The 19,765-nt window shown below is 40.5% G+C and overlaps 1 long non-coding RNA gene across 1 annotated transcript in view; it reads right to left on the reverse strand.

The window, feature by feature from the left end:
* LOC140715855 (uncharacterized) overlaps positions 1 to 14,496 on the reverse strand; it is a 34,946-nt gene extending 20,450 nt beyond the window's left edge. Inside the window, exon 1 of the long non-coding RNA XR_012096192.1 lies at positions 14,447 to 14,496. This is a non-coding gene — a long non-coding RNA (uncharacterized lncRNA). The remainder of the gene's footprint in view (positions 1 to 14,446) is intronic.
* Positions 14,497 to 19,765: the final 5,269 nt, after the last annotated feature.

The raw sequence follows: 19,765 nt of genomic DNA on the forward strand, positions 1-19,765 counted from the left end.
TTTTATGATTGACTCTGGATCATAAAGCAGCCATTCCCAGCAATAAGAGTCTCCAGAATGTAGAGGTTGGTAGGTTTAATGTCACAGCTGAGTACTATTTATTCAAAGTAAAATGTTATTACTGACACACTGTCTAGGTTACCACATGAATCATCTGATACCAATGGTAGACACATCAGTCCCCAGAAGATTTCCAGTCATGAGTGTTGGGTTAATCTTGCACATGTGATGTGTTCCTTAAACAAGCCACGTGACAAACCCTGAGAGCGTGGGCCAGCCTGGATAACTGGCCAAATGATGACTCTTAAAGAAGGTGCAATTGGAGCAAACAACCAATGACTCAAAATAAATAATTTCAATTAAATGAAAAAGTCAATCACAAGACTGATGAACGTACATGAGACTGGGTAAGTAGTCCAGATTAGAGCAATCCAATATATTGTTTGGTACACATTGAAAACATGGTGAGAAGAGTCCATGTTGATCAGATGATCACCACAAGAGATGAGAAGATGAAGAGGAAGTGTAGACGGTCAATGGAGGGGCTGCTGGTTTCTGCAATGCACTGGACTCCCTGAAGATGTCCAAGTGATGAGTTAAACCCCATCTATTCCCAAAGCTGACACCAAAACAACTACTATTGAAGAGTCATAGTGAAACTGTGTCATAGATAAGCCCAGGTTATAGATAAGAGTTTCTACATTCTTGAGTTTGAGGAAGCAATATAACATCAGCGACAAACACACAGTTGAGGAAGACTAAATGAGGAAATCAATCATCTGTATTTGACTACATATTTGTCTGAAGAGTGTAGACAGTCGTTTCCAAAGAGGTGTGGTATATTTCAATATAATACGTAAATAGGTCATATTGGTCTGAAAGGTAGTTTAATTGGAAAGCTATTGACACATGTACAGATACAGTGAAAACCTTGTCCATATGCCATGCAAACAGATGACTCCATACAAACTGTATCGTGCTAGCACGAAAGGAAAAGCAGTCACCAAATACAGGTCACAGGTAACATGTGGTGCATATAGACAAACAAGATGCAAGGGCCATGTCAAAGTAGGTCAAGACTTTGTCTTTGTTGTAAAAGGGGACTAATGAGAGGGGAAGAATAGAGAATGACCAGGGTGGGAGGGGGTCTTTGATTGTGTTAGTTGCTTTCCTGAGGCTGCAAGAAATGTAGACAGTGTCTGCGGAGGGGATGCTGGTTTTTAATGCACTGCACTGCTTTCAAACTCTCTGCAATTTACCACCATCTTCCTCCATACACGGATCAACACGTTGATGTCATGTGGAGGTTTGAATGCTTCGAGGACTCTATTGGGCAGTGCCAACACAGGGCCACCCATGTTGGAGTGGCTGTGTACGAGATGCCAGATGAAGATCGATCCAACCCAAGCTCCCGAACGGATAGACTCACGTCTTCCCCTCCCAGGCCATGCGATACGAAACAACAAACTACCATCTCGGGAAAAGTAATGTTTCTATATGCATGCAACTCTATATCCATCTGCTGGTATCCCATAGATGTCACTGTGTTCAGAGCTTATCAACGTTCCGTGCGTACTACAAGATACATCCCATTCCAGAACAGAGCAAAAAAAATGGGGACAGTGCATGTTTCAGGAGGAATTAAATGGCAAAAGGGTGACATGTAAAGGGCAAGAAGATGATTAAATGGAGAGATGAAGGAACAAAGGCTGGTAACAGAATCAGAATCACATTTATAATCACTGACTTACATGATGTGAGGATTTGCTGTTTTGCAGCTGTAGTGCAGTGCAAAACCATTACATTTCAATAAGTTACAAAACTAAGTATAGAGAGCAAAAAGTAGGAATAGTGAGGTAGTATTCGTGGGTTCATGGGGAATTTGAACCAGTGACTGTGGGTCGTCATGGTCCTGGAACTCCTCCCTGATGGTAGTGGTGAGAAGAGGGCGTGTCCCAGATAGTGTGGGTCCTTAATGATGAGTGCCACCTTCTTGCCCCAATGCCTCTGCTGCACTATTACCAACCTACTGTCCTCCAACATGTGTGTGGCATCCGTTAGTCTCATGAGACCACAGGTCTGCGCCCTCTCCAGGACGCAGGCCTGGGCAAGGTTGTATGGAAGACCGGCAGTTGCCCGTGCAGCGAGTCTCCCTTCTCCACGCCACTGATGTTGTCCCAACAAGTTATAGTAGAACTAAAAGATCCCAAGCAGTAGAGTTTGAGGGAAAAGCCTTACAAACAGGACTGACTGCAAGATCCTCCACTATTGCACAAACTGGCCCATTCTTTCTCCCAGACATTAGCTGTAATTAAGCAAACAGATTAAGTTTCACTCACTAGCACTGAGCATTAACCCTCATGTAAAAGCTATAGCTCACTCATTATTAGGGCTCACCTAAAGGGCAACCAAGAATAAAAAATATGCAGAAACTACAGAAAGATGGGAGATGCTCTTTTGTCGTGCCCTGTGGTAAGTAGCTAATGGCATTTCATGACAGATTGCTGTCAACCACATGAATTAAAAAAATCTTCTGGCCTTGTGTGGAAACAAAAGAGTTTTGACAGCATTTCATTGCTCTGGAGTATGTCTGTACCTATTCATTGCTAATGCAAACATTGTTCCCTGCTTTTATTAAGAGCTCCTGAAGGATTAATGTGTGAAACAATTGCACATTTGCCAACTGTATAAAAACTGTAACTGCATGGCTTCTTATTACTTAATGGGAAGGAACACTTGCTTCATCTTCTGTCTTGATTTCAGGTGCTTAGCACCGAATTTAATTAACCTTCACTAACATAATAATTGTTACCCTGTGCACATTCTAACAGTTCTGATACTATCAAGACACTGTAGGCATAGCTATCATCCCTGAAATTTACAGGTACATGGACGTGGCAGCTTCTTGAAAAGGGACAGAGGAGAATTCATGAGAATGTAACCTATGAGGAAAGATTTATGAAATGGCATTTTGTTCCCATTTGAGAAGGAGAAACAGAGAACAGATCAAAGAGGGGAATATAAAATTATGGTCAGGAATTAAACCATGAATTTTGTTTCTCTTTCAGATTAAGTGTTGCCTGATCAGCTGAATGCTTTAACACATTTTAGATTTATTTCAGATCTTTCTTTTTGCTTATTCATTTGTGGTTTTATTTATTTCACATTATTTTAAGATTCTTAATTATTTCCAAAGTCAAGGAGCATGGAGTTAAAGTAATAGGCGGAAGAATTAGGAGGGAGATGAGAAAACTTGGGCTCTCATCATGTTTGAAGTACAGAGGGATTATGGGCCCAAGTCCATAACTTCCTAAAAATGGATGTGCAAGCTGAGAGGGTGGCGAAGAAGACGTACAGCACCATTTGCCTTTATTCATTGAGCTCAAGAGTCAGGAGGTGATGTTGCAGCTTTATAAAAGAGCTGTATCTAAAGAAACGCATTCACTCCGGGTCACCCCCTTAAAGAAAGGATGTGGAGGCTATGGCAATGGTGCAGATGAGGACATCAGCTATAAGGAGATGTTGAACAAGCTTGGAATGTTTTTGCTCTGAGGGGAGGCCAAACAGAAGTCTATACAATCATGAGAGGGATAGAAGAAGTAGACAGTTGGTGTCCTTTCCCCAGCGTCAAAATGTCTAATACTAGAGGACATGCATTTAATCTAACTTTAAAGAAGATATGTGAAGATTTTTAGATAGAGAATGTCAGGTACCTGGAACAGGCTGCCAGGGGTGCTGTTGGATACGAATACATACAACAAAGGTTTTCAGATGCTCGTAGATAGGCACATGGATATAGACCATTATGACCCATGTGTAGGCTGAAGGAATAAGTGTAATTAGGCATCATTAGCTTCATTGATTCAGCATAACATCATGGGCCAAAGGGCCTGTACCTGTGCTGTACTGTTCTATATCCTATGTTTACAAAATAACCGTGGTATTTCATTGACTGGGCCAGTCAGCAAGGGAGGAAATCTGATCTTACAGCTGGCCAGTGACACAACATTAACTGTGTTTAAAAATGCATATCCCATAATAAAAACAGCACAATGCACAAAGCTCAGTGGGAATGAAATTAATCAGTGCCTTCAAACGGGAACTGGGTGGACAGAAAGAAGAAACGTTCCCAGGGCTATGGGGAAAGTCTCGGAAAGCTGTGACTTAAATTTCCCGCAGAATGACAGTAGCTGCCTGTCTCAGAGATGTGATGTGGAAGGAGCACAGCCCTTTCAGATGAGATGTTGAACTGAGGCCCCTTCTACCTTCGTATGTTAATTTAAAACTAAACTTCCCATTGTACATTTTCAAAGGTGTGCTGAGGAGTTCTCTCCTGTGTTGTGGCTAATACCTACTCCCCAATTATCATCATGAATTGCAAGATCCTGGTCAAGGGATTTGGCCCAAAACATCAGCTGCTCCTTTCCTTCCAAAGATGCTGCCTGACCTGTTGAGCTCCTCCAGCATTCTGTGTTTAATTCCTTTCATGAAATCAGATCATCATCAAAATGGATCACTGTCACGTAACCGTTTGTGGGAGATTGCCTTGTGTAAATTAACTTCCATGTTTCAACATTGCAACAATGACGTTGCTTCAGAAGATTCTTCATTAAAAAGTACTTTTTTAATCAAAAGCTGCTTTGCAAATTAAGTTTTTTGTTATCTGGACTCCAAGTCTTCACTGATGGTGATAAAGCATGGAAAGAAGCCGTTCAGCCCCTGTGGAATTTCAAGTATCCAGTTGTTATGCATTGTAACACCAGAAGCTAATCCAATGAAAAACACTTGAATCAGGATGCTCGTCTACTTAGCTTTTCTTTTCCTTTTTTATGAGATGCATACATATGACGTGATGCCGTAATGGTGTATGCCATTCACGTACTTTTTACATATAGCCCATAATGAATTACATGAACAAAGAATGCTTAATCAAGCAATATATTTAAAATATTGCTCAATTACTGAAATATTAAATACCCTACACTGCTGGAGAAGAAAGAATAGTAAGGGCTTACAATTATAAAATACGGATGTGGATTGTGCTAATGAAGTAACAGGGAACCTCAGACAAATCTAGAAATAGCCATATGGAATGCAGCAATGACAATGCCCAAGTATCAGAAGCTTCATTAATTATATTATAGTGTGTTCCCATCATTGTAATAGAAAATCAGATTTACTGTTAACTACAGTAGACTTGTAACATGGAACATAGAACAGTATGGCACTGGACAGGCAATTTGGCCCACAATGTTGAGTCAGTTTATACTTGTGGATAGTCATTTTAATCTGTAATGAAGATCTAGCCAGTTACCTAATTAAGCTTTTCTGTAATCACCACTCTGTTATGAAAACCTAGTTTTACTGTTAATAAATACAAGAGATTCTGCAGTAGCTGGAAATCTTGCTCAGCACACACAAAATACTGGACAAACTCAGCAAGTCAGGCAGCATCTAAGTCATGAAATAAATAGTCAACGTTTTTGGCTATCACTTTCTAGCTATCCTCCTTCCCATAATTTTATTTTGACATTTTACCCCTTCCTTTCCGGTCCTTAAGAAGGGCCTTGGCCTGAATCATTGACTGTTTGTTTGTTTGTTGATGCTGCTTGACCTGCTGAGGTCCTCCAGCATTTTGTGTGTGTTGGATTTCCAGCATCTGCAGAATTTCTCATGTTTAGCATTTTGGGCTGAGAAACTTCATCAGGAATGGAAAGGAGGATGGCTTTCCATTCAGAAATAAAAGATGGAGGGAGGGGATATTAAAGAAGCAGTGAAGTGATTGGTGGAAGAGGTGAAGAAGAAGGAATCTAAGAGGGACAGAGAACCTTGAAAGAAAAGAAAGGACAAGTGGAACCAGAGGGAGGTGATGGGCAAGTGAAGAGAAGAGAAGGGATGGGAGGATAACCATGATGGGGACTGGAAAAGGAGAGAAGGGGGAAGTGGGAGTTATTACTGGAAAATAGAGAAATCGATGTTCTTGCCATTCGGTTAGAGTTTACCCAGATAAAATATGAGGTGTTACTCTTCCAACCTAACTTTGGCCACACCATGGCTGGAGAGGAGGCCGTGAACAGATACGTCAGAATGTGAATGGGAAGTTGAATTGAAATTGATAGCCACCAGTAGATACTACCTTCTGTGGCAAACAGAGCAAAGATGTTTGATGAAGTGGTACCCCCCTCCCCCCAATCTGTGTCAGAGCTTACTGATTACTGATGTGGAGGAAGGATCACTGGATACAATATTTAACCCTGACAGACTCACAGCTGAAGTAGCGCCTTACCTGGAAGGACTATTTGGGGCCAAGAATGGAGGTGAGGAAGGAGGAACAGGCATAACACTTGTCACACTTGCAAGGGTAAGTGCTCAGCTTCTGTGTAATTTCATCAACGGAGAATGTAAAAGCGGTACCAAATACATCATCTTTGACTAGTCTCCTAGTGCCCACCAGTTTAACTATACCAACTGGTATTTTGAACACTGACTCCATGTGCCCTTTAGGATTGCTCGTGCAACAAGTAATTCTACACTAATCTCATTTCAGTTTGCATTATATTCTGTCCACTCAACGACAAAAACGAATAAGTTACTGCAATTTACAACAGTTAATGAATTCACCAACAAGCGTGTCTTTGGGATGTGGGAGGAAACCGATGTGTCCAAGGGAAACCTGCATGGTCACTGGGGAGCGTACAGACTCCATACAGAAGGCAGCCAGTGTCAGGATTGAACCCATGTCACTGGAGCGATGAGGTCAGAGTTTCACTAGCTGTGCCACTTTGCTTCCCTACATGTGTGGTATATTTATATATTTAGCAACACAACACAGATTGGGCTCTTCCAGCCTTGCATGCCACGCTGCCCCAGCAACCCCTGATAAAACCGATTAACCCTCACCTAATCACAGGGCAATTTACAATGACCAATTAAACTACCCGATATGTCTTTGGACAGTGGGAGGAAACCAGAGGGCACAGAGAAGATCCATGTATTCCATGGGGGGCGGGGGGGGGGATGTAAAGAGACTCCTTACAGAATGGTGCCCGGAATTAAACTCCTCGAACTATAACAGTGTCGTGCTGACCTCTACGCTACTATGGTGCCCCACGGTATCTTGTTGGGATGTAAACTGACTGCTACATAGAGGCATTGCTCCAGGTCTGATGTTTTGAGTTAAGTTTCAGCTTTTCTTGGAGATGAGCTACTAAGGAAAATATTAAAGTAGGTTGTTGAAAGCAGAGTTATGAAGGAGCTTCTTAAAGGAGAAAGAGTTTGAAAGGTACAAAGGAGGGGATATCAAAGCTTAAGCCATTGCCGGGGGAGCAATGACCACTAGTGTACAGCATCCAAAGTAAAGGAGAGAAAGAATGGGTGGAGGAGAAAGGAAAATTAAAAGGTTTGTAATACAGGAAGGTTGGAGGAGACAGAAAATCTATCAGGGAAGTCTAACCCCAACATCAGATCCAAAAATTGAATAAATCAGCACAAGCCAGTTGTCAACCAAGATATTCAACTAAATATTCAAGCTCAATAATCAAACAATATCGACCAATCTTAAACTCAGTTTCTAACTTGACATTAAAAAAATTCTTACTGGAGAAAATTTGAGCTTTGGTCTTGATTTACGTTGAACTTTGAAGCAAGTGTTCTTTAAAAAAGTATTAGTCTGCATCAGAGCACATTTGCGCTCATCATCAATTCCAAAACAACTACTTCTCTCTAAAAACTGCGGTAACATTTCTGCCTCTTGTTGGACGGGATGACTGACTGATTAACTACTCAAAATTCATAAAATTACCATAATTGCAAGCGAGTTTTGTTTGGCTAGCTTTCTGCTCTAAGGAGTTAAAACAACATAGATTCAACTCGGTTTGTGGAAGTTTGAAGATGTTTGGATTTGATTAAATGGTGACAAAGCACTGAGCAGCCAAGTGTGTGAGATACACCATTTAATTTGCGGATTTTTTTGCTGCCATTAGTTATTCCCGGATGAATGAATCATAATGTGGACTGGCTGGAAACTTAGATGGAGTGGGACAGACTTTCCATAGGTGTTACTCTGCTCCCATGTTGCACTCCCTATTGTGAAGCCCAGGTATGCTGGAATCACCCATCATTCCATTGGACGAACTGCATCCACCTAGGAACAAGTGCAGAATCAGATCCCAACCTATTGTGTAGTGACTTCTAACTTGGAGAATTGAAAATAAAAATAGAATTGGAATAAAATTGGGAAGTCCTCTTCATGGGATCAAGGTGGAGATCTTTGGTGTTAACATATCAGAGGATATGTTAAGTGCCAACACAAAGAAGGTACAACACTGCTTCCAATTTCTTAAAAGTTTGCAAAGATATTTTGTCATCAAAATCTTCTATTCACATCTTCTATCTTCTATGCACATTGGAGAGTATCCTAACTGGGTGGGTCACATCCTTGTATGGAAACACCAATATCCAGGAGCAGAAAAGGCTACATAAAGTGATGGATACAGTAGAGTCCATCAAAGGCAAAGACCTCCATATCACTGAGTACATTCACAAGAAGCAGCATCCATTCGCAAAGATCCCCACCATCCAGCACACACACTTTTCTTGCTACTATCATCAGGCAGGAAATGCAGTATAGACGCCTTAGGCCTTACACCATCGGGTTCAAGAACAATTGTTATCTTACAACAATGAACCAGAGTGGATAACTTCACTTGCATCAACTCTGAAGTGATACCATATCCTACAGACTCAGTTTCAAGAACACTACAACTCATGTCTTCAGTATTATTCATTCTCTTTTTGCACTTCTCATAGCCAACACTATTGGCAGGTGTTCTGAAAGGTCAGGACAGACATGGAAGGCATTGCTTATGCTCGTGAGACACTAGCAGGATCTGTTCCACATATTTATGGCCATCAGTTCCAGTATTCCTGAATAAAGACACCCTTGAGGCAATGCAATGTGTCTCAAAGACTTGACCCTTTAAACTGGACATATCTGATGATGTTTCGTCATTTGGCAGCGAGTGTTACAACTGATCCCCTGAGCTTGTTCTGGGGTTGACCAGTCCACTGTCATGTTCTCGGTTGAGGAGAGCGATAGCTGGTGTGTTCTGGGTAATCTGAGTGAGAGGTGTATCCTTCACTGAGTTGTGTAACTCTGATTATCTAAAAACAGAGGTAATGCTTTCCCGGCATGTATGACGAATAAACTATTCTCGGGCTTCTAGAGGGTTACAGGTATCGATTTTAATTGACGTCTCAATCAGGATTCCACTGTCCCTCCTTGCTTACAATCGAATTCCAGTTCTTACTTAGAGCGAGATCTTCATCTTTGTTAAAATTAATTTTCCCCTAGCTTTATTTCAATGGCTTCTTTCATTAAAAGCCATTGGTGTGGCATAGTGGGTATTTTTACCATCAAGGTCAAACCTATGGCAATTGTGAATGCAATGTTCTGCTACTGCCGATTTCTCCAGGTAAGCCAGTCTGAGTCCATCACCCTTACACCCCAAATGCTTCTTCAGATATGTTGATGACACACAAGTAGTGTGGCGTCATGGTATCCAGGCACCCCAACAGTTCCACGACCATCTGAACATTCAATTTATGATAGCGATGGAGATGAATAGTTGCCTTCCAGTTCTTGGATATTCACTCACACTGACTTATACCTCAATGAAACAGCCACCATCTGGCCTCACAGATAGCGGTTTTTTCTCTATTTTGATTTACCATGGAAAGAAGATGACTACGCACATTCTTCCTACAGAATGGATACAAGGTGAAGGAAATCAATTGGGTCCTTAAAAGGGTCAATGGAAAAACCAGGAAACATAACAATGAGGAGTAACCTCTCACTACCGCTTGTCTTCCCTATATTTCCATGGATTCTGGAAGGATCACCAGATTCAGAAGAAATATCAGGTTACTACCGCCCACAAACCCATAAAGAAACTCAAAACACAGTTTACGTGGGTCAAAGATGACCTGGGACTCAGGACAGCTGGCGTTTACAGGATTCCTTGTGAATGTGTTGCAGCGTACATCAGCCTGGTGAAATTCTGCATTAAGGGGCACAAGAGGTATATCTGTTTGGGTTACCTGGAGAAATTGGTGGTAGCGGAGCACTGCATTCACAACGGCCATAGGATTGACTTCAATGGCACAAAACTATTGTCCCACGCCAGTGGCTTTTGGGACCGCCTGGTAAAGGAAGCCATTGAGACAAAACTAGAGGAAAAGAATTTAAACTAAAATGAAGGCCTTGCTCTAAGTAAGAACTGGAATTCAATTGTAAACAAGGTGGGACTGCAGAAACCTGATTGGACGAGGCCTAACCAATTGGGAAGGACACATGATGGGGGTATAAATACCACCAGACTAGATTTGCCCAGACATCATCTCTGATGAAGGTGGCAGAGCTTGTCATCAAAGTGTCAGTTAAAATCGATAGCTGTACCCGGCTGGAAGCCTGTGAAGTGCTTATTCGTCTGATTATCTTCCTTGGGTTGCTGTACCGCTGACTACCAAGGTTACGCAGCAGGGAGAATCAAATGCAAGAAAATAATAAATATGTCTGTACACTGATGAACAGCATGTGTCTCTTGCTGCCTCACTGAAGTTATTTACAGAAAATGCTGGAATTATTCAACAGGTCGTGTTAACATTTCAAGTCAATGAACTTTCATTAGAAAGAACCAAATTGGTAAAATGGCAGAATGAAGTTGTCAGATTAATACAGGCTTACATTACTCTAACATGACCATGTAAGAGTTGGAAACAAGAGCTGGTCATTAAGCCCCTTGAGCCTGCTAACCCTTTCAATAAGATCCTTTGGATGAATCTGATCATGACCTTACTTCCAATTCGCAAATCTCCATACCCTTGACTTCTCCATAGTACGAAAGTCCATCTATCCCTCCTTCAAAAATGTTCTGTAACTCCACTTCCTCTGCAGCATCTTGGTTAGGAAATTCCAAAGCACCACAACTCTCCAAGAAAAGAAATCCATCCTCGTATCCAAGCAACACTCACAAAACGCTAGGGGAACTCAGCAGGCCAGGCAGCATCTACGGAAAAGAGTATAGTTGATGCTTTGGGCCGAGACCTTCAGCATTTTACATGTGTTTATTGGATTTCCAGCATCTGCTGACTTTCTCTCGTTTCCTCCTCATGTCTATTTTAATTGGGTGACCCCAGGTTTTCCATCCAGGTTGGATGGGACTACAGCGGAAGCACAACCAGAGGTTATGGGTTAAGGGTGAAAGAGAAAGTTTAAGGGAAGCATAAGGGGAAACCTCTTCACTCAGAGGGCAGTGAGAGTTTGGAACGAGCTGCCAGCACAAGTAGTGCATGCGAGCTTGATTTCAACATTTAAAAGAAGTTTGGATAGGTACATGGATAGTAGGGATGTGGAGGCTATGGTCCCAGTGCAGGTCAACGGGAGAAGTCCGTTTATATGATTAGGCGTGGACTAGATGGGTCAAAGGGCTTGTTTCTGTGCTGTACTATGACTCTCTGACTCAATGTTCTAATACATCCCCTATGTTTCTATATTAACCTATGAATGGAGATGTCCTCACAACACCTATCCTATCACATATATGTTTCAATAATATCACTTCTTCCTTCTGAACCCCACTCAAATCTGCTCCATCTTCCCAACAATGAAACAACAGTACTCCTCCATTCCCAGAAATCAACCAGTTGCTTGCAATGGAGTTGCTTGCAATGCAAGGGAGGCCATCCATTAATGAAGAGACCATACTTCTGCTCTTTTCCACTCTCTCCAAAAAGGCCAACATTCCATTTCCTTCCCATGATGCCGCATTCTTGGTGTTCCATTTCCAAGACCAGTGGATGCTTTCAGCTAACCATTTGGCACCATTCACCACTCAACCTGTGTGGCATGTAGTCTTGTGGTATTCAACCATGCAAAGCATCTAAAACTTAAGATATTTCTTTGATATCTTGATATCAAATGATCGATAAGGATTGATAAGAAGCCAGTAGCAAAATTATCGCAACCTTGACTGTTTCACTGGTCTGTGATTGATGAGTGAGGCACTACAGGAAATCTTAAAACTCACCCATGCAAGCTACAATATACAGTATATCCTTCCTTAACCCAAGCCTCCATTGACTATGGAAGCTTGGGTATTTGGCAGACCAGTGGATCTTCTTGAACATCTTAGATTTCACTTCTTCAGCTATGACACAGAGGCCTGCATCTGTATTTAAATCAGAATATTTTTCAAATCCAGGACCATCCACAGCAGTGCAGTTTCCCTACCACATAATGATGTAGCATTTGCATCAATTTGGTCTTTTGACCTCATAATCTATCTCATTATGATCTTGCATCTTATTGTTTACCTACACTGCACTTTCTCTGTAGCTTCTACATTTTATTTTGCAATACAATATTGATTTTATTTGAAAAACAATATTATTGTTTTTCTCAATACACTGTGGAATGATTTGGTCTGTATGAACAGTATGCAAGACAAGCTTTTCACTGTATCTTGGTGCATATGGCAATAATACACCAATATTATATAACCATATAACAATTACAGCATGGAAACAGGCCATCTCAGCCCCTCTAGTCCATGCCGAATGCTTACTCTCACCCAGTCCCACTGACCCGCACTCAGCCCATAACCCTCCATTCCTTTCCTGTCCATATACCTATCCAATTTTACTTTAAATGACAATACCGAACCTGCCTCTACCACTACCAATATTAATACCAACATTGCCCAACACTGGATGAGTAGAAACTCTGTTCAAGAAAGAGTGCAAATCCCAAAGTCACTATCTTCTGATCCTGCCACCTCAGCTCAAATTTCACCAAACTAGTTTGGCTTTGAAGGATGTCAAAGTGAAATGGATGTCGAGCTGGGCTGCGAAGTGGCAGGTAGAGTTCAAATGAGAAAGTTGAACTTAAAAGCAGAGTGTAGAGTCAATGGCAAGATTCTTAACAGGAACAGAGGGATCCTGGGGTTCACATCCTCAGAGATGCAGTGCAAGTTGATAGGGTTGTTACGATGTCATATCGTATGCCACCATTCATTAGTTAGGGTATTGAGTTCAAGAGCCATGAGGTAATGCTGCAGCTCTGTAAAACTCTGGTTGGACCATACTTAGAGGTATTTGGGGCAAGGGGTTAGATTAATCTTGGAGCAGGTTAAATTGTCAGCACAACATTATGGGCCAAAGGCCCTGTACCATTCTACGAGGGGTGATTGATAGGTTCTTGGCCTAATGTAGAAGGAGTCCATTTTAGAAAACTTAACACATTTATTTTTCAACAATAGTCCCCTCCTACATTTACACACTTAGTCCAGCGGTCATGGAACATACGGATCTTGGACCTCCAGAAATTGTCCACAGCAGGGGTGATTGATAAGTTCGTGAGTTCGTGGCCTAAGGTAGAAGGAGATGAGTTATGCAGCTCTCGTTACATGCACATGCAGGTCAACTCTTTGAGTGATTATGCAGAAAGTTTGAAGTTAATAACTCATCTCCTTCTACCTCAGGCCACAAACTTATCAATTACCCCTGCTGTGGACACTTTCTGGAGGTTCAAAATCCATATGCCGCATGACCGCTGGACTAAGTGTATAAATGTAGGAGGGGACTACGTTGAAAAATAAATGTGCTAGGTTTTCTAAAATTGACTCCTTTTACCTTAGGCCACAAACTTATCAATCACCCCTCGTATGTACTATGTTCTTAAAATCAGTGACAAATGGATCTTTTGTGACTGGACCAAGAAGCTGCTAAAACCAAACCCTTACATGGCTGTGAAAGATTGTGAATGTTTCCAGCATTGTCTGTTTTCATTTAGTTGATCTAATTTTCACAAGAAAGTGCTTTCTATTTTTAGCAAGCATGGAGAGTTCAGTGTTAAATACCATGAAATTCTATTCTTGGACCTTCCGTTATTGAGAAACAATGGTCAGCTACAAACTGTTTACTACGCTAGATTGCCATGGAGTCAATTAGATACAGTTTTGTAATACATTACTTTTTAATTTGCTGATGGTTTGGAATTAGGGCAACCAGTCATAAGATTTTAGCATTTGTCACAGCAACCTAGCAGAAGATGTCATAAATGACGACCTTAACCTCTTACAGCCACTACATGGCAGCGTCAATTGAAAAGCTGATTGGAAAATGGCAAATATAATTAAGATCAGCAGAAAGCTTAGATTCGCAGGAGCAAGCAAGCCCTTCATTTGTCAAAGCACATTAATCTCTCTGAATGCTTAATTGCACAGGAATATAAAAGAAGTAATTATTAGACGCTCGATGCAGTCTCTCAGAATAAATAGGGTTAGACTGATACAAAAGCGAAAGAAAAGTTACTGAGAAGGAGAAATAAGCCAAATACCATAAGCTGGAATACTCGTTCTAAATAATGGCTTTTGATCTGAAACATTACCTCCGTTTCTTTCTCAACAGATGTTGTCTGACCCGCTGAGTGTTTCCAACATTTTCAGCTTTGATTTCAGAGTTGCTGGGAATTTATATGGTGACGTAGAGCAGATTGTATCCAACTGACAGGCTAGAATAGAGCCTCAGTTTAACATCTGATCTGACAGGCAGCTCTTACAGCTCAGTTAACTTACAGCTTAGATCTAATACTCACTACCCAAAAGGTTTTTAGGTCAGCTGGGTGAAAGTCTTAGATAAAAATGTACGGGAGAAAAGCTCCTTTATCATATTGAAGAGCTCACAACTTATTTATGCTTTGGAATCTAGTGTACGGCTGGCCATATATCTGACAATTTCAATGATAAACTCTGATGAATGCTCATTGACCTGAATATTCAACTCTTTCTCTCTTATCAGACGCTACCTGACCTGCTCAGCATTTTCAGCTCCTCTTGTTTTTTCTAATTTCAGATTTTCAGCATCCACATGGTTCTTGTTTTGCATATATTACTCACTGACTTCAAAACAAAACAGTGATTGGAAGGAGCCGGACATTTTTTTTATTTTATTGAATGCATTTGAATTGTTTTCATAAGTTTTTTACGTTCTCATATTTTAAGTGTTATAATATTTTTATTTACTATAAAAAACAATGTTGGAAGAACTAATCAGAATCAGATTTATTATCATTGATTCATATGACTTCAGAATTTGAGGCTTCATTGCAACAGCACAGTGCAGACACATAAGATACTACCAAGTACAAAAACAAGTAAATAGCAAACATAAAAGGAATAAGAGGTACTCTTCATGGACCGTTCAGAATCTGATGGTGGAGGAGAAGAGACTGTTTCTGAATTGTTGAGTGTGGGTTTTCAGGTTCCTGCAGCTCCTCCCTGATTGTAGGACTGATTAGAGGACATGTCCCTAGGTCCAGCACACAAGTGCCATTACAAAGCAGGCATGGGAACACCTCTACTTCTTTAGAGGTTTGTGGAGATTTGACATGTCATCTAAAACTTGACATACTTCTATAGATGTGTAGTGTATAGTATAGTGATTGGTTGCATCATATGTTGGCAAGGGAATGGAAAAAACCTATAAGAAGTAATGGAAATGGCCCAGTACATCGCGGGTAAAACACTCCTCACCACCGAGTACATTTACAAGGAGCACTGTTCAGTAAAGCAGCATCTAGCACAAGGCCCCCCCCGCCCCCCCACCATCTAGTCCATGCCCTTTTCTCACTGCTGCCATCAGGAAGAAGGTACAAGAACCTCATATCCCACACCACCATGTTCAGGAAAGTTATTACCCCTCAACCATTAGGCTCTTGAACCAGAGGTTATAACTTTAATCACCCAAGGCTGAATTGATTCCACAATTGCTTATTGCTTATTTATTTATTATTAGTAGTGATATTTGTATTTGCAGATCTTGTTGTCTTTTGCACATTAGTTGTTCATCCCTCTCTGTTATTTGAGATTTTTCTTTGATTCTATTGAGTTTCTTTGTATTTGCTGTGAATGTCCACAGGAAAATGAATCTCACAGTAGTATATGGTGACATATATATACTTTGATAATATATTTACTTTGAACTTTGAACTTATTTCTGTGGCTGTAAAATGATCTGGAACAAATACTAGAACCATTAATCCATCAGATTAAACCATTGCTAAATGTACTGTGGTTTGACTCAGCTACAATGGGAATGTAAACATATATGAAACCTTCATACAGTTCTTTTATTAATAACCCACAGCATTAATAGTCATTCCTGAGAATATTGATAATCTAACTGTATCAATTTTTATCAACAATACTAGACAGTGTGTATGGTAATAGTCACCATTGGAGTCTTGTAATAGACCTTAAATATAGACCATCCCACCCATCGAGTCTGCTTTCCCATTAAATTATAGCTGATTTTTTTTTCTCAACCCCATTCTCCTGCCTTCTCTCCATAGCCCTAAATCTCTTTACCAATCAATGAACTATCAGTCTCAGCCTTAAGTACACACTTAGGGCATTCTCGCTCTCTATTCCTTCAGGATAGATCATAATAAGGAGCTGACCAACTGCAGTGTCTCCTTACACCATGGAGACATTTCTCTGCACTGTAGTATTGGTCCACTGTGGTTTATGCTCATTATAGAAAAACAAACTTTACTTGCTTTTAAGTAAAAGGGGATGGCAAAGTAGTGATCTTGGGTTCAGTCCTGACCTCTGGCTCTATCTGTATGGATTCTGCATATTCTCCCTGTGCCTGTGCAGGTTTTCCCAGTTTGGGAGATAGACTGTGTTCCTCCAACTGCTGGGCTTCCGTGTGTTCCTGTCAAAATGCCTTGAGAATCTTTGTGCCTTATTGGATACTCCTTCTCTGTCTTGTTCCACCACATGCCCAGGATTCCCAAAAGTATATGAAGCTGTTAAATTTTATAGAATTGCACCTTGTATCTCCCTAGTGGTCTCTGGTGGTCTAGCGTTGATATCTGGATAATACAGCTTGTCTATCAGGCCTACTGAGTGTATTCAAATCAGTTTCTTATCATGCACGCCAGGGTACAATGAAATTCCTTACTCACATGAAGCTCATGTAAGTGGCATCATAAAGAAGGAACAACAGCGCCTTTACTTTCTTAAGAGTTTGCATAGAGTCGGTATGTCACCAAAACCTTCAACAAACTTCAAAGTTCTGTAGATGCACATTAGAGAGGATCCTGACCATCATTCAGTATATTTACATGGTGCGCTAACATAAGAAAGCAGTATTCATCATCAAAAGACCTCCACCTACCATGCCATGCCTTCTTCTCCCTACTGCCATCAGGCTGGAGGCTCAGAAGCCTTAGGCCCCACACCACCTGTTTAGGAACATCTATTACCCTATATCTATCCTGAACTGATGTGGATAACATCAATCGACATTACTCTGAACTGATTCTATAACCTACAGACTCACTTTAAAGGATTCTTTCCAAATCATGTTCTCAGTAATATTTTGCTTCTTTGTTCAATTTATCTCCTTTTGCATATTTTTTGTCTGTTTATAGTTCTTTTTGGAAATTCTAATGTATTTCTTTTTCTCCCGTAAAATGCTTGCCAGAAAATGAAGCAAAAGGTAAAATAAATTGTAAGTTTTATCTAAAAAAGTGAGTTTTGAGTAAACTATATTTATCTGACAATTGCTCAAATGAACAAAGGTTTCCTCCAACAAACAGATCCCAAAAACATTTAATACCCAACCTGTCCCATTCTTTAAAAACTAAATCAATCATAGAGGGTTCAAAAATATTAGAATAAATAGGGCTTGAAAGGGAAACCTCAATAAACCAAAGTGTTTTCTAAATTGTATCCAGATCCTCAGAGTATGTTTAACTATTAAATTATCAATTAATTTACTTACAGATAAAAGAAGTGAGGATCCAAGAAGAGAAATATAAACATTTATTAACAGAGTTAGCTTCTAAAGAAACCCATACCGGACAATCTACAGGATTAATATAATATAGTCAAAATGTAAGATATTGTATATTAACTGCCCAGTAATAAAACCTAAAATTAGGTACGGCTAAAACTCCAGACTTTTAGATTTTTGAAGATGAACATTATTTAAACGAGGATGTTTATTTTTCCATATATAAAGTATAAATCCAGGCAAATCCAGGGCAAAAAGCAAAAAGAGCCACTTTTCAACATAATTGTATAAGGGCTAAGAGTGTTGTAAAAACAAACCTGAAGGCTTTGTGTGTCAATGCGAGGAGCATTCGTAACAAGGTGCATGAATTGAATGTGCAGATTGTTATTAATGAATATGATATAGTTGGGATCACAGAGACATGGCTCCAGGGTGACCAAGGATGGGAGCTCAACATCCAGGGATATTCAATATTCAGGAGGGATAGACAGGAAAGAAAAGGAGGTGGGGTAGCATTGCTGGTTAGAGAGGAGATTAACGCAATAGAAAGGAAGGACATTAGCCTGCAGGATGTGGAATTGATATGGGTAGAGCTGCATAACACTAAGGGGCAGAAAATGCTGGTGGGAGTTGTGTACAGGCCACCTAACAGTAGTAGTGAGGTTGGGGATGGCATTAAACAGGAAATTAGAAATGCGTGCAATAAAGGAACAGTAGCTATAATGGGTGACTTCAATCTACATATAGATTGGGTGAACCAAATTAGTAAGGGTGCTGAGGAAGAGGATTTCTTGGAATGTATGCGGGATGGTTTTCTGAACCAGCATGTCGAGGAACCAACTAGAGAGCAGGCGGTTCTAGATTGGGTATTGAGCAATGAGAAAGGGTTAGTTAGCAATCTTGTCATGCGAGGCCCCTTGGATAAGAGTGACCATAATATGGTGGAATTCTTCATTAAGATGGAGAGTGACATAGTTAATTCAGAAACAAAGGTTCTGAACTTAAAGAAGAATAACTTTGAAGGTATGAGACATGAATTAGCTAAGATAGACTGGCAAATGATACTTAAAGGGTTGACGGTGGATATGCAATGGCAAGCATTTAAAGATAGCATGGATGAACTACAACAATTGTTCATCCCAGTTTGGCAAAAGATTAAACCAGGGAAGGTAGTGCACCCGTGGCTGACAAGGGAAATTAGGGATAGTATCAAGTCCAAAGAAGAAACATATAAATTAGCAAAAAAAAGCGGCACACCTGAGGACTGGGAGAAATTCAGAAACCAGCAGAGGAGGACAAAGGGCTTAATTAGGAAAGGGAAGAAAGATCATGAGAGAAAGCTGGCAGGGAACATAAAAACTGACTGTAAAAGCTTTTATAGATACGTAAAAAGAAAAAGATTGGTCAAGGCAAATGTAGGTCCTTTACAGTCAGAAACAGGTGAATTGATCATAGGGAACAAAGACATGGCAGACCAATTGAATAACTACTTTGATTCTGTCTTTACTAAGGAGGACATAAATAATCTTCCGGAAATAGTAAGGGACCAAGGGTCTAGTGAGATGGAGGAACTGAGGGAAATACATGTTAGTAGGGAAGTGGTGTTAGGTAAATTGAAGGGATTAAAGGCAGATAAATCCCCAGGGCCAGATGGTCTGCATCCCAGAGTGCTTAAGGAAGTAGCCCAAGAAATAGTGGATGCATCAGTGATAATTTTTCAAAACTCCTTAGATTCTGGATTCGTTCCTGAGGATTGGAGGGTGGCTAATGTAACCCCACTTTTTAAAAAAGGAGGGAGAGAGAAACCGGGGAATTATAGACCGGTTAGTCTGACATCGGTGGTGGGGAAAATGCTAGAGTTGGTTATCAAAGATGTGATAACAGCACATTTGGAAAGAGGTGAAAT

This window comes from Hemitrygon akajei, chromosome 2 (genome assembly GCF_048418815.1).
Source record: "Hemitrygon akajei chromosome 2, sHemAka1.3, whole genome shotgun sequence".
NCBI lineage: Eukaryota > Metazoa > Chordata > Chondrichthyes > Myliobatiformes > Dasyatidae > Hemitrygon > Hemitrygon akajei.